General features: G+C 43.9%; 1 long non-coding RNA gene across 2 annotated transcripts in view; it reads right to left on the bottom strand.

The window, feature by feature from the left end:
• Positions 1-295: 295 nt before the first annotated feature.
• The window catches only part of LOC143282498 (uncharacterized), a 10574-nt gene continuing 3369 nt past the window's right edge, over positions 296-7500 (bottom strand). For both annotated transcript variants that reach the window (XR_013055265.1, XR_013055266.1), the window contains exons 2-3: positions 4050-4165; positions 296-1238 (exon numbers count right to left, since the gene is read on the bottom strand). This is a non-coding gene — a long non-coding RNA (uncharacterized LOC143282498). The remainder of the gene's footprint in view (positions 1239-4049; positions 4166-7500) is intronic.

Here is a 7500-nt window from a genome sequence, read left to right as displayed (position 1 = left end):
TGTTCGTGCGTGCGTGCGTGTGTGTGTGTGTGTGTGTGTGTGTTCGATCTCCAGTTAAAGAGAGAGTGAGAGAGAGAGAGAGGGAGAGAAAGAGAGAAAGAGGAGACAGACAGAAATAGATACATACATAGACAAATGAAGACAGAGAGAGAGAGAGAGGTGAAGAGAGAGAAAGAGAGAGAGCGAGAGAGAGAGAGAGAGAGAGAGAGAGAGAGGTGGTAGAGAAAGAGAGCTTTTGAGTGCACACTCTCGTTCAATCACGCTGTCTATTCACTAACACATAAACGAGCGTATGCAAGCATCAAAAGCAAGTCTCTTTATTCAGTAGCTCCGGAGACTGAATCATATAGGCATTTGATCGAAACAAATGTATTCAAAGTGAACAACACACTTACATACAATGTCGAGATTGGCCATCCAAATGTAGCCTTTCCTTTTTATCTATGCTTTTTTTCCTCATAAAACCTATACTAATTTTAATTGACTAATGAGTATTTGGACCGATGATGGACGTTTTCCGTATATTTATTGCCTTTGATACATAATTTGCAAGTGAAAGTATCATATCTTCATTTTCTTTCATCAATATGCCGAACAAATCTTTTCTCTGCGCTGGAGCTGTATTGAAAAGGGTGCAGGTTTGTTTTTTTTCGCAGTTCATCGTATATTTTGCAGTTAAATATGAAATGATTTTCATCTTCTGGGCTTTCGCCACACATTGGGCAAGGAGAAGATGTAACGTCTGAATCAAACCATCTTCTGTTGGCATTCAGTCCAAGTGCTCTCAATCTGAGTTTCGCAAAGCAGATTTTATGCCATCTATGTGTTACGATCCAAATATACTTCTCTATTTGAAAAAAAAAATTGAAATGAATATGTAAAACTGATTTAAATGAATAGAATCATTTATATCAATCATTGTTTTCTATTTCTGCGTGCCAGTTTGGTTTGTAACATGCTATAAGTCTATATGTAAATTCCAAAACAAAGCCGCTCTCGTGCCCTACTCCTCGGCGCATCCAAACAAGACCGAATCCATGTTCCGTTAGTGTTTGACACACACAGAGAGAGAGAGAGAGAGAGAGAGAGAGAGAGGGGGGGTCAGTCAAGGCCATAGATATAGCAAAAACTGGGCAGAGGATTGACGCCAATCTTCTTCCAGTACTGACACTTCTCGTTCAGCATGTAGAGAGAAGACTTCATCCATCCACCAAAGCTTCTGGGCTTGTGCCTCCTCCCTGTCACAAAGACCAAAGAGGGAACATGATATATATCTTGTATCATGGATCAGTCATAGTTCTCCCCGTGATAAACCCTAGGGAGAGCTGGACAGTACAAGGTCTTCAGAAAAGAAGCCCCCCCTCAGTCAAGTGTTTCGGCCCTTAACTCTTTCCATACGAACGGCGAAAGAGATGAAGTTAACAGCGTTTCACCCCAATTACCATCATCAAAATATTGCAAGCGGAAGGCTCTTATACTGAAGAGGTGAATGTTGACAAAGAATACCACAGTTCTGACGACGGAAGCTAAAGGTTGGGTCATTCAGACACCCACTGGACATCCGAGGGGTCTGTGTAGAGGAGAAGAGAGGACTGGCCGTACTGAACGAGTTAACTTTTTACACTAAAGGGGCCGAGCCGCAGCCATGTCATGACTCCTGGATGCCCTTGTGTTGCCGCCTTTTCTTTTCTTTTTTTTCCCCTGGTCCTCAGCAGGTTCGAACCCGCGCCTCCAGGGTGGTCGCCAACTTCAGGACTGAGTCACCTTTTCTGGCAGTCATTTTAACCACTGAGCCATCGTATGCCGAGTTTGAGTAGGGAAATTTATTCATTCCTCCTCGACCAGATCCAGCTGGAACTATTTTATGCTGCTTCTACTATTGCCTTGAGAGCTCATGTCCTCGGTGCAATGGCAGAACATACTATACACCTTGTATGATGGACCAGTTATATTTCTCCCTGTCACAAAGACCGAAGAGGGAACATATACACACCTTGTATGATGGAACAGTCATATTTCTCCCCGTCACAAAGACCAAAGAGGGAACATATTATATACCTTGTATCGTGGAGGAGCCATATTTCTCCCTGTCACAAAGACCAGAGAGGGAACATATTATATACCTTGTATCCTGGAGGAGCCGTATTTCTCCCTGTCACAAAGACCAAAGAGGGAACATATTATACACCTTGTATCGTGGAGGAGCCATATTTCTCCCTGTCACAAAGACCAGGGAGGGAACATATTATATACCTTGTATCCTGGAGGAGCCATATTTCTCCCTGTCACAAAGACCAAAGAGGGAACATATTACATACCTTGTATCGTGGAGGAGCCATATTTCTCCCTGTCACAAAGACCAGAGAGGGAACATATTATATACCTTGTATCCTGGAGGAGCCATATTTCTCCCTGTCACAAAGACCAAAGAGGGAACATATACACACCTTGTATCCTGGAACAGTCATATTTCTCCCCGTCACAAAGACCAAAGAGGGAACATATACACACCTTGTATCATGAGTCATATTTCTCCCTGTCACAAAGACCGAAGAGGGAACATATTATACGCCTTGTATCCTGGAACAGTCATATTTCTCCCTGTCACAAAGACCAAGGAGGGAACACGTCCAACATACACCTTGTATCACAGATCATTCAGTCATATTTCCCCCTGTCCATCTTCGTTGTCTGCAAACGCCTATGATAGGAGCATGGAGGAAAACAAAAAAGTATGCCAAAAAGTGTTGGGACGAGCACGTGTAGCCGGTTGGACAGGGTTCTCTCACCACGTCAGCACCAGTTTTCGTCAAGGCTTTATTATTGAGGACAATACGGGGAACATATCGGGACTTGGGTAAAGGGAACAGGAGAGCGGGTGGGGGTGGGTGGTGGGTGGGGGGTGTTAAAGGGCAAGGGACTGTCCTCGTGAAAGGAGAGAAATAAATAATTAAGTAAATGATTACCCTGTGGACAAAACAACAAAGTCCTCGTAAGCAAGTGTACAGTAATGTCTACGTTCATTCACTCACTCACTCCAAACATCACTTTACCAAATATTTCACATGAATCTACCATTGTTACAAAACGTGTGATAAGACTAAACTATCCCATTAATTGAAATGAGCAATTGCTTCCCGATTCGAAATTGTCTAATTTCTTAAAGATATTTATATAAATCCTAGAAACTTCAAAACGTAAGTTGAGGTTACATTTCAGTTAAGATTAACTCGGTTATTCGAAATAATTGCAAATCCGTTCAAATGCATAACAATTAAACTCAAAGTAAACTGATAGAATAATATTAATAAGGAAATACAAATAGCATTTACATTTTGGTATCAATTTCTCAATGCTAGAAATGCTTACTGTAAAGTATGATATATTTCACTCACCCTGTCAGGTTGACAGAGGCCCGCACACACACTGCTGTTGCCTGTTCTCTTTTAAAGCTAACTGAGAACTGATGATATTGGTTCTACAAGGAAAGGGTAGGAGAACTCACTTCGTAAAAACATATCAAGATGCAGCACATCCACCCTACACGATTATTACTTTGCACGTGAAGTTATGATGCTAAAGCTAACACGGGTCATAAACGTGCACACTCTTTCTCTCTCTCTCTCTCTCTCTCTCTCTCTGTCTCTCTCTCTGCGGGGCAAAGAGAACAATTTCACCCTGTTACACACGCAACCCTGCTTCACACCACTGCTTATTTGGAACGGGTCAGACATTGCTCCATTGTTAGCACGCTGTGCTGTGCATGTCCTTGTGAAAGGATTTCGACAATGGCCAGTAAATTCGGGGGACAACCTATCTTCCTCAGAAATGTGAACAGTCCTCTCCTGCGGATCTCTCTCTCTCTCTCTCTCTCTCTCTCTCTCTCTCTCTCTCTCTCTCTCTCTCTCTCTCTCTCTCTCTATATATATATATATATATATATATATATATATATATATATATATATATATATATATATATATATATACAGAGACACAGAGAGAGTGAGAAAGAGAAAGAGAGAGAGAGAATAATTTATATACACTGACCAGATAACTTGCTCTTCCAATCGGCACTGGCGATGGACATCATGGCGATGACGACAACCACCAGAAGAACCAGGGCTACTCTGTGACTGTTGGATCCCATCTCCTGGCCTGTGTGTCTGTGGGACAACAGAGAGAAACCACTTCACACACTGTGCCTGTCTGTCTGTCTGTGGGACAACAGAGAGAAACCACTTCACACACTGTGTCTGTCTGTCTGTCTGTGGGACAACAGAGAGAAACCACTTCACACACTGTGCCTGTCTGTGTGTCTGTGGGACAACAGAGAGAAACCACTTCACACACTGTGTCTGCCTGTCTGTCTGTGGGACAACAGAGAGAAACCACTTCACACACTGTGCCTGCCTGTCTGTCTGTCTGTGGGACAACAGAGAGAAACCACTTCACACAATGTGTCTGTCTGTCTGTGGGACAACAGAGAGAAACCACTTCACACACTGTGCCTGTCTGTCTGTCTGTGGGACAACAGATAGAAACCACTTCACACACTGTGTCTGTCTGTCTGTCTGTGGGACAACAGAGAGAAACCACTTCACACACTGTGTCTGTCTGTCTGTCTGTGGGACAACAGAGAGAAACCACTTCACACACTGTGTCTGTCTGTCTGTCTGTGGGACAACAGAGAGAAACCACTTCACACACTGTGTGTGTCTGTCTGTCTGTCTGTGGGACAACAGAGAGAAACCACTTTACACAAAGTGCCTGTCTGTCTGTCTGTCTGTGGGACAACACAGAGAAACCACTTCACACACTGTGCCTGTCTGTCTGTCTGTCTGTGGGACAACAGAGAGAAACCACTTCACACACTGTGCCTGTCTGTCTGTCTGTGGGACAACAGAGAGAAACCACTTCACACACTGTGTCTGTCTGTCTGTCTGTGGGACAACAGAGAGAAACCACTTCACACACTGTGTCTGTCTGTCTGTGGGACAACAGAGAGAAACCACTTCACGCACTGTGTCTGTCTGTCTGTGGGACAACAGAGAGAAACCACTTCACACACTGTGCCTGTCTGTCTGTGGGACAACAGAGAGAAACCACTTCACACACTGTGCCTGTCTGTCTGTCTGTGGGAGAACAGAGAGAAACCACTTCACACACTGCGTCTGTCTGTCTGTGGGACAACAGAGAGAAACCACTTCACACACTGTGTCTGTCTGTCTGTGGGACAACAGAGAGAAACCACTTCACACACTGTGTCTGTCTGTCTGTGGGACAACAGAGAGAAACCACTTCACACACTGTGCCTGTCTGTCTGTCTGTGGGAGAACAGAGAGAAACCACTTCACATATTGTGTCTGTCTGTCTGTGGGACAACAGAGAGAAACCACTTCACACACTGTGCCTGTCTGTCTGTCTGTGGGAGAACAGAGAGAAACCACTTCACACACTGTGTCTGTCTGTCTGTGGGACAACAGAGAGAAACCACTTCACACACTGTGCCTGTCTGTCTGTGGGACAACAGAGAGAAACCACTTCACATATTGTGTCTGTCTGTCTGTCTGTGGGACAACAGAGAGAAACCACTTCACACACTGTGTCTGTCTGTCTGTCTGTGGGACAACAGAGAGAAACCACTTCACACACTGTGTCTGTCTGTCTGTCTGTGGGACAACAGAGAGAAACCACTTCACACACTGTGCCTGTCTGTCTGTCTGTGGGACAACAGAGATAAACCACTTCACACACTGTGTCTGTCTGTCTGTGGGACAACAGAGAGAAACCACTTCACACACTGTGCCTGTCTGTCTGTGGGACAACAGAGAGAAACCACTTCACATATTGTCTGTCTGTCTGTCTGTCTGTGGGACAACAGAGAGAAACCACTTCACACACTGTGTCTGTCTGTCTGTGGGACAACAGAGAGAAACCACTTCACACACTGTGCCTGTCTGTCTGTCTGTGGGACAACAGAGAGAAACCACTTCACACAGCACAGTACAACACAGCACAATACAACATAGTATAGACCAACAGAGCACAGCGATATAAAGCACAGCACAACCACAGCACGATATAGTACAGACCAACACAGCACAGCACAATATAGTACAGACCAACACAGCACAGCACAATATAGTACAGACCAACACAGCACAACACAATATAGTACAGACCAACACAACACAACACAATATAGTACAGACCAACACAGCACAACACGATATAGTACAGACCAACACAACACAACACAATATAGTACAGACCAACACAGCACAACACAATATAGTACAGACCAACACAGCACAGCACAATATAGTACAGACCAACACAGCACAGCACAATATAGTACAGACCAACACAGCACAACACGATATAGTACAGACCAACACAGCATAGCACAATATAGTACAGACCAACACAGCACAGCACAATATAGTACAGACCAACACAGCACAGCACAGTACAAAATAGTACAGACCAACACAGCACAGCACAATATAGTACAGACCAACACAGCACAGCACAATATAGTACAGACCAACACAGCACAACACAATATAGTACAGACCAACACAGCACAACACAATATAGTACAGACCAACACAGCATAGCACAATATAGTACAGACCAACACAGCACAACACGATATAGTACAGACCAACACAACGCAATATAGTACAGACCAACACAGCACAACACAATATAGTACAGACCAACACAGCACAGCACAGTATAGTACAGACCAACACAGCACAACACAATATAGTACAGACCAACACAGCACAGCACAATATAGTACAGACCAACGCAGCATAGCACAATATAGTACAGACCAACACAGCACAGCACAATATAGTACAGACCAACACAGCATAGCACAATATAGTACAGACCAACACAGCACAGCACAATATAGTACAGACCAACACAGCACAGCACAATACAGTACAGACCAACACAGCATAGCACAATATAGTACAGACCAACACAGCACAGCACAATATAGTACAGACCAACACAGCACAACACAATATAGTACAGACCAACACAGCATAGCACAATATAGTACAGACCAACACAGCACAGCACAATATAGTACAGACCAACACAGCACAGCACAATATAGTACAGACCAACACAGCACAACACAATATAGTACAGACCAACACAGCACAGCACAATATAGTACAGACCAGCACAGCACAGTACAAAATAGTACAGACCAACACAGCATAGCACAATATAGTACAGACCAACACAGCACAGCACAATATAGTACAGACCAACACAGCATAGCACAATATAGTACAGACCAACACAGCACAACACAATATAGTACAGACCAACACAGCACAGCACAATATAGTACAGACCAACACAGCACAACACAATATAGTACAGACCAACACAGCACAGCACAATATAGTACAGACCAACACAGCACAACACGATATAGTACAGACCAACACAACACAATATAGTACAGACC

Source organism: Babylonia areolata, chromosome 5 (genome assembly GCF_041734735.1).
Source record: "Babylonia areolata isolate BAREFJ2019XMU chromosome 5, ASM4173473v1, whole genome shotgun sequence".
In the NCBI taxonomy this organism is placed as follows: domain Eukaryota; kingdom Metazoa; phylum Mollusca; class Gastropoda; order Neogastropoda; family Buccinidae; genus Babylonia; species Babylonia areolata.
Note: the sequence above shows the minus strand (reverse complement) of the source record. Positions and strands in the feature narration are given on the sequence as shown.